Raw genomic sequence first — 9,351 nt, 5'->3', positions numbered from 1 at the left:
GCAAAGGTCTCAACTCCACCAGCTTTCGCCATGGTTTCTCCTCGAAGGCTTAACGAAAACACAAATGAGAAAATCACCGAAACGAGCTTCCAAACCCTTTATATACAACAAAACAAATGTTAATGCGATCTTTTTTCGCCATGATGTTGATAAAATCATACTGCAAATTTCGGTTCTGGGTACCTACAGAGAATTATAGGTTTGATATGTTTTGTATTGGTGTTGTATTGAAAATGTTTGGTGTTTTTTTTGTTTGTTTGAATGCTCTCGGCTCTGTTTTGATATGACAGGATTTGTTATTTGTTGTGCCGTGTTTTTTTAAATTTCTTTGGGTTTTGTTTTGTTATTTTTTGATTTTTAATTTAAAAAAATTAAAAATAAAAATGCAATTGAATCTATCTGGGGATTTTATTTTATTTTATTTATTTTTTTATTTATTTTTTATATGAAACTAAAATTTAAAAAGACTAAGTTTTATCTAAAATGTTTTTTTAAGATGATTTTTCACTCATGCAGATCAATTTTCCAGCAAAAGTATTTTTATTTGAAATAAATCAATAGATTTTCTGATCTTCTTGATCGCACGAAGCGCAGGAAGAGAGCATACTAATCTCTTCATTTATTTTTATTTATGTAGGTTAGCATGGATGGATAAAACACAATTAAGATCTGTGACAAAACCTTGCATTATCTATACTCTTTCTGCAATGTCGCGGGGGCATTTAGACTCTCGGAAGACAAATATTTCCGATAATCAAGCTCCTGGCTCACCCGTGATATAGAAACAAGACATAGAAATGCAAAGGTGAAGCAACTCTTTTTATTCGTGATGATATATTAAAAAAGCAAGACTAAAAGAAAATTCTTCAAGGAAATTCTACGATGAAATTCTACGACGAAATTCTACGAGATCTCGTTTTATTTTTATTTTTAATCTATTCTACATTAACTTGAAAGATGTTTTATTTTCTAAGTAAAAGCATGCTTCCAGTGAAGCCATCTACGGATTAAAAGTTCGAACATGCTCACATCAAGATTTAAAAATTCTATGTTATGTTTTACAAGTATGTGAGAATCCTGTCTTGGAGTTGGCTCAAGGTGATTGTCCTTGCTCTCCAAGAAGTACTTGTTCAACATTGTCAAAGCCCTCATCCGTAGATGGATTAGTGAGAAATCGGGGTTTTAAAATAAAAACTGAATTTAAAATAACTATGTGCGAAAATAAAAATGCTCCAAACTTTGAACTCCGTTTTGAACCTGCTGTCACCAAGTTCCATAAATTAGTCCATAAAAACAAATGCATAAAATAACTACTAAATCCTTCTAGTTGCACTTCCTCAGCAAAGGTGCCAAAATGTTTGGTTCCAATTGATGATGTCAATGAGAGTTCATTTAATGTCAACCCGGGAAGGTAAACTTAGAAGCGCTTATCTAAAATATATAGATTTAGAAGGATTCCTAATTTTTCCAAGATCTTAAAGTCCCCTTACAAGAACATATTCATTAAGACCTCTTTCAATAAATAATCAAACCTAGATCTAACAATTGTTTGAGATCTATGGTTCTCTTACAAGAACATATTCTACAAGATCTCTTCCAACGTTAGAACATCTAATAAGAACTTAAAAGCCTAGATCTAATAATTGTTTGAAATCTTACGGTTCTCTTACAAGAACACTTTCAAATAAGACTCTTCCAATATTAGAACATTTAACAAAAACTTGAAAACCGAAATCAAACAAAAACATAAAATAAATTATACCTAAAATAAACAAATAAGCATGCAAGTGAGGCCATGGGGGCCCTCCATAACTCCACAAGCACACCACTTCAATGGAGACTCAAATGTAGAAGCAAAATTGAAGTATGATCCTTTATTCCAAAATCTCCATTACAAACCAACTCTAAGATTACAACTCTAAGCTTCTAAGATTACATACTCCAAAATTCTAAGATTACAAAAACTTCAAGATTCTAAGATTACAAAAACTTCAACATTACCAAATGGAGGAGATTATACTCCTATTTATACAATGGGATGAGTAACAAACTCATAATGATCATCCACTAATCTCTCTTTTAGTTCCATACATCTCTCAACCATCTAGACACATAACCCCCTTTTGTCCTTGATCTTCTCCATGAGATCATCATCTTCTCCATGAGGTTTATCTCTTCAAATTCGAATTTGATCCTTCAATGCCACATAAAGGTGTCTTGGAAGCTTCTTGGCACCTACACATGTCACAAAAACAACCCACTTTCCATATATAAAGTAAAATATATTATTTTCTAATATTTAATCAAGAATTTCTCTCAAAAATGCTTAAAAATAAATAATATTTGGAAAATATAAATGAGACCCATTAATGGTGAATAATAGGGAAAATGGAGTGACAAGGTGGTGAATAATGGGTGATATAATGGAAGGATAGGTGAAAAATGTATGGTAATGAGTGAAATTTTGAAACCCCAATAGTACCTTGACCACATCTCTTGTGAAAAGTGTGGCTGAGGATGTTGTGTTTTCAAGACAAAAAAATATAGTCACTTTTCTTTGTAGTAGTTAGGCCTTGGATTAGTTTTTCAACATCTCTGCCTTCTGCAGCTTAGTGATTGGTTTAGCACATTTCTTTAACCACATGAAATATAAAATCTTGTGGATGTAGGTCTAGTGTAGACTATAAGATAGTTTTTGTTTCAATGCAATATTTAGATTTCAATTAAAATTCAATTCATCCTTTCTTTGTCATTTCAATTTTCTGGAATTTACATTGTTAATATGCTCTATGAGTTTGGCAAGATTGAGTAACTTTCTGTGGTATGCAGGTACTACTGTTGATTTGCATGGTTATAATTTCCATTTACACTCTTTATCCCACCACCATCTCCCTTTATTTAACATAAACAACTCCCTCAAATAATTTTTCACCGAGAGTATATTTCTAGGTTATTGAAGGCCACCTTGTTCATTGATTCTTGAGAAATATGGGACCTTGAAGGGTATGAAGCTTGGAAAGGGCATCATACAACCTTAATCTACCCTCCAGTACCTCTACTCACCTTCAGACCTCCTTTTTCACCCTCAAAATTCTCAAGGATTTAATCGTGTAGCATCCTATAGAAATCTCGTAGAAATCTTGTAACATCTTGTAGCATTATATAAACTTGACTAGATATGTCCTTGAAGCTTTGTTTTTCATTCTTCCTTGAATAATGTCCCTTAGGATCTGAAACCATGATTAAGGAAGACTAAAGACCACTTAGAACTTTTCTCTTTACCATTGCAACACATTTCAACAATTAGGGCTAGTAAACAGATTTATGAATTGGATAGCACAAGTGATGATTTTCTTGATTGCCTCATGAAGAATCTAATGAAATTTGTCGCTAGATCTATTATCTTTGGAATGCAATGATTTAATATTGATTACATTCCCTTTTTTTTATGCAAGGTAGATTAGGTTTTCTATCTTTGTTCTATGCTTCTTAAGCTAGGTTTTTATTTCAAGCATTATTATTTCCATTTCATAAACTAGGTTTCCTTTTTGCAACCTTTACATTCCTCAAATAGATTAATGTTTACATTTATGCAATTAATTTATCCTTTCGATTATTTCAAATAAGATAGCATGTACATTTGAGCCAATAGCATTTCCATCTTTGCAAATAGAGTAACATTTCCATTTGTGCAAAGTGGATTAGAACTTTCCTTTCATGCAATTTCGTTTCTTGAAAATCTAGATTCAATTGATAAAGTGGCCTCTATATACCTTGGTATGGTCCATTTCTTCAAATTGACTTGAGTGGAGCTTTTCCTACTATGCATATAGCACTATCACCTTTTAATTTTGTATGAACCTCGGATTGATAATTAAAGATGGTAGCCTTAGGAGTTGCAACACTCTTGTTGCAATATTGAGGCTCATCACTATACTATTGATGAAAGTAAGTTATTGATGAAAGTGACCTCTTAGAATGTCTATGGTACCAATAACCCTCACAAAGACATGTTGATTGGTAGCTTTTTACTTCTATGGGTGGGACAAGTATACTCCACTTGTAATAGGACAAAATCATAGGCTTTATACATTGTACTTCCCAACCAATTTTTTGGTCATGGGCTAAGTGATGTTTCTCTCAGCACACAAATTGGAAAACAAGGATTATTATTCTTAGTTATTCTCAAGTTTCTAGTGATATTGTGGGGTGGACTATTAGCCATACTGGAAATTTAATGTGGATTTGATTTGTAAATTATCATGGACAATATGCTAGATAGTTCATCACAACATATCTGTTAAAGTAAACTAGAATATATATTATTAAGGATTAATTCCTTTATATTTCAAAAATATTAATTATTGTTTATTGCTTATGCATGTAACAAATAAAATGCAAAAAGTAAATAACAATGGAACACAACCACACACGAATCGTAGTGAACACAAAATATTCTTTGGGAAACTATTTTGGGAGAAAACCCTAGAAGGTGAGGCTACTTTTTGCTAGTGTGTCTAGGATGGAGATGATGTAAATAAAAAGGAGAAGGAACTCTATATGGAGTTACTTGAGACCTGTGTCCCATGAGCTACTACAACATAGAAAACCTATCTAGTTTTATCTCTCTCTGTCTCCTCTCAACTACTATACTATGAAACAAAATTCACTGAAATAGAATGGAACCCCTTTTCCTCTTGGTGGCCCAATTATAACACAATTCCATATCCAACTAGGGATTAAGTTTCACTCCTTCAACTCTCTACTCATATTACAACTAAGGTCTTTCTAGAGTCTTTTTCCTATTGTACACATATCTATACCCTTTCCGTGCGTAACGAGGACTGTGGCGGGATCTTCTTGAATTATGGTTGTTACTTATAATAGGTGAACTTCTGTGAGACATGAATTTTGCATTTAGATTTTGATAGACACGGTTCTTACACCCCTTGAAAGATATCTACACATAGAATAGCATCACAGAGTCCAAAACTCATGTGGGAAGTTTTCACTCCCAAAAAATGTGATTTAGGGCCACAAATTGGACCAAGAAAGTTTTCGACTCTAGTTCTTCAAACTCGGTCCGACTAATAAAATTATTCATATAAGTTGATTCCTTCAAATTTTTTTCCCACACTTAAAACATAGAGATGAATAGAAAATTATATTCTTCTTTATCTCAAAGACCCACTAGGATTATCCAATATCTATGTCGAATGATGTAGTACAATTTACATAGTTGGATGATCGATAACCTCCCCTATTCCCCTTGGCTCAATGTTTTTAACATGTTAGAATATTAAGAGGATACAAATGGGTTTTTGTTGTGCACTTATAAACATAACTAAAATTGAAGAAAATACATTTTCACTTGCATTTGTTTTTTTTAAATATTCAAGTGGGTCATTCCAGGATGATGGATGAATAGTTATATTAACATAACTAAAATTGAAGAAAATACATTTTCACTTGCATTTGTTTTTAAAAAATATTTTAAGTGGGTCATTCCGAGATGATTGTATGAATAGTTATACTGGGAAAATATAATAAAATCTATTTTGGTAATTTTATGAATGGTTGTTAAATTTATATTAATAATAAAAATGAACAAAATATCTCATAGAATGGTTGACATGTAGAATGGTCTATGAATATAAACTTAACACAGAAATGTTACAGAAATAAAGGAAATGCAACGCATGCTTACTCGGCTTCTATAGCATTCTGAGATCACACCAACGGTCATGTGACATCAGGATGCACCAAACGAGTGAAGCATAATAACAATGAATCCCACGCCAGCTCCAAAGTTTCTTATAGACCGCAACATGAATAAAAATCTGATCGTTTAATTCACGCAAAACGATTGATGGTGACTGTACAACCTTTAACGTGCATTTTTTGCAATATATTTGAATGACGTAGTCTTTAACGCGACTTTTTGAAAGCCTTTCCGGCGATTTTTTCCGGTGAAAATCCGGCAGTGATTTATTGGAATCCAAGTTTGATAGCTAATTTCTGCACAATGAAACCCTCCCAGGGGTTTTTCAGGGTGCTGAATCCGAATATGCAGTTAAAAAACCATTTTAACTGCAACAAATCATGATTTCATCTCAATTTCTTCCGCCGGATTCCGTCACCGGAATCTCAAAAAGTCGCATTATAGACAACTCCTATTTGAATTATTAAGACCAGATGTATTCTCACTTTTGTTCACGTTATTTTGTATACCAATGGATATGAATCAAATATTTCAGGTATCTAATGGATATAAAATGAAGTAATTAAATATATAGAGTTATATGTTTTAAATATTTTAATTCATAATTAATATAAACTAATGGACTTTTTTTTTTTTTTTAAGTGATTTGAGCATTTAAATAATAAAAAAAGATTAGTGATCTGCATGGTTTAGTTTAGAGCAGTGTCGCCTATACATGGAACGTGATTGCTGAACTTATTGTAATTTTAGATTTTGAGAATACAAGCCACAGCACCTAGGTGAAAATATATTTTTTTCAGATGAAAAAAGCATTATATTCATTTGTAGAATTTTGACATTACATTTATATAGAACCAGTAGATTCATGGATACTATATAATCAAATTAGTCTATTAGAGGTTCAAAAAACTATAATAGATTTAGATAGTTTTCTTCATATAGCCCATTGGTATAGACCTGTATCATTTTAATAGAGATTCAAAAAAAGATAAAAGGTGCAACATGTAAACCAAGCAGACATGTTATCTGGGTAATGGAATCTCCCTAGCATCATGCCAGGTTCCCTTCATTTTGATATTCACATGGAAGCCATCTAGCATGTCCCACAATCCAAGCTTAGATAATCTGTCCATCTCCATATTGAGATTCCCGCATATGTGCTGTATGGAAGATTGATTAAGGGAGCGCCATATTGTCTTGATCTGTTTTAGCCAACCTTGTAGAGAGGACTTGTGGATAGTGGCTTTTTCTACCACATAGTCAATTACTACCTTAAAGTCTCCAAATATATGAATGGTTTGTATGTCCAAGAATTGGGTGAACCACAAAAGCCCCCATAGTGCCATTACCTCTGCCTTAGTGTTAGTGCCCAATCCTGCCCCCAGTGAACATGGTATGACAACTCTAGATGGATGTATAAGATGAAGCCACATCCACATTTGCGGTCATGTGTTGCTCCATCGAAGTAGCCCATCGGATAGTCAATCTCAGGATTTGTATGTGATTGGGAAGGCTTTTGAATGGATACACTCTGTAAGGCTGCCTCGATCTTGTTTAATATTTTCATCAACACCTTTGTCCCTAGTTCTTTGTCGCTGTTGGAAATTATGTTGTTCTGCCACTTCATATCTCCCATATGAAAACAACAGGGATGAGGGGTCGTAAGCATGTTGGTTGCTCTACCATATCAACCAATTTTCAATGTCTCTAAAAAGCGGTACCAAGAAAGAAATTTTGTTTTCCAGATATTGTTAGAGTATTGAGACCTCCGAACATGTTATGAAAAGGTGTAAATTATCTTCTGCAGCCCTCCCGCATAGAACACAGTATCCAGGGCCAGACCAATTTCGCTTCTGAAGATTTTCCCAGGTCAAATTTTTGTTCTTCCATACAAGCCAGAGAAAAATGGAGATTTTAATGGGGAGGTGAGGACTCCAAAATTTGGCAAACCAACCATCCCCCATATGTTTTGTTTGCAAGTAGTAGAGTCTGTTGTAAGTATCTGCGACCTCAATATTGTCTTATGTCATTTTACCTTCCCAGGCAATCGTGTCACATTCCTCTTCACGGTAGATACATGATAGCCTCATATGAATTTGGATGTTATCCCAGTCATCTACGACAACGCGCATTAGGTTCAAAACGGATGATTTTTTCCATATTGGGCAATTATTTACCCAGGCAGCGATGAGTTGGTGCCAGAAGAAGATACCTTGACAATTTAGGCACTGAATGATGGAATCTGGGAAAGGGTCTATATCCACCAGTCCCCAAATGTGGTCGCAGCCAATAATGATATGATGTCTAGTGCCAAGTCGCCATGTAAGCATTCTGAGAAATGTATTCCCGATCTTTGTGAAACTACGCCATATGGCAGAGCCAGATGTTTGTCCAATACGGCCCAGGCGCATCCATACTTTGAAATCAATGTTTTTCAAGTATTTTTTATTAATAACTTGACACCATATGCCAGTGCCGAAGATCCCATGCCATATGGATTTTAGGAGGAGAGCATGCCCAAATCGCCACAAATCAAGGATGCCCCATCCGCCCATCCTCTTTGGCAGAGTGATGTGATTCAGCTTCAAGAGGTGGTATTTTTGCTTTTGTCTCATGCCAGACCAGATAAAATGTGCAGTAATTCCATCAAGCTTCTTAATGATGGATGAAGGCAACTGGAATGAATGTGCCCAGTAGACTCTCAGTTGCATTATCACTGCTTGTACAATTGTGAAATGCCCTCCCATGGAGAGACATCTGAATTCCCAATAGGAAATTTTCCAAAAATATCTGTCAACCAGCCATTGCCAGTCCAAGATCCTATACTTACAGGGCTTTAAATGAAAACCAAGGTATTTTAAACCACCAGAAATACATTCAGAAGCAATACCAAACAGATTAGAAATATAGTCAGTAGTCTGAGAAATCCCCAATGCATGCATAATGACTGATTTGCTTTCATTCATTTTGAGACCAGTAGCATTTCCAAATCTATAAAAAAATTGAAATAAGTGGAGCCATGCAAACTTGTTTAGGAGCCCCATTATAAGCACGTCATCCAAAAAAATGTTGTGAGAGATCCGAATATTTCTCCCAATTTTAAGAGGAAGAAAATGTCTGGTGGCAACAACATCTGATATGTGTAAACTCAAACCATCCAAAGCAAGTATGAATAAGAGGGGCGATAATGAACATCCTTGTCTAAGGCCCCTACCTGGCTTGAAATAAGATGTCAGATATCCATTGATGATTACAGTAAACTGAACGTTTGTGACACAGGCCATGATCCATTCGATGGCAGGGGGTTGTATACCAATTTTATGGAGGACCAATCTCAGGTAACCCCAGTCTAGGAAGTTGAAGGCTTTTTTGAGGTCCACCTTCATAATAGCAGTCTCGAGTTTCTTAGAGTGGATGGAATGTAAACATTCCTGAGCCGTGGCAACAACATCATGGATTTGGTGATGTTTGAGAAACCCAAATTGTTGTGGGGAGATGAATGATGATAGGATGGGCTTCAGGCAGTTGGCAATGGACTTAGAGATGATTTTATAGACTAGGTTATAGAGAGAAATAGGTCGGAAGTCAAAGAAGGAGTGGGTGATGGGATTTTTTAGAATGAGAACAAT

The sequence above is a fragment of the Pinus tabuliformis genome, chromosome 3_1, assembly GCF_031772625.1.
Source record: "Pinus tabuliformis cultivar Carrire ecotype Pingquan chromosome 3_1, CPIR1, whole genome shotgun sequence".
NCBI lineage: Eukaryota > Viridiplantae > Streptophyta > Pinopsida > Pinales > Pinaceae > Pinus > Pinus tabuliformis.
This window is presented reverse-complemented; position numbering follows the sequence as displayed.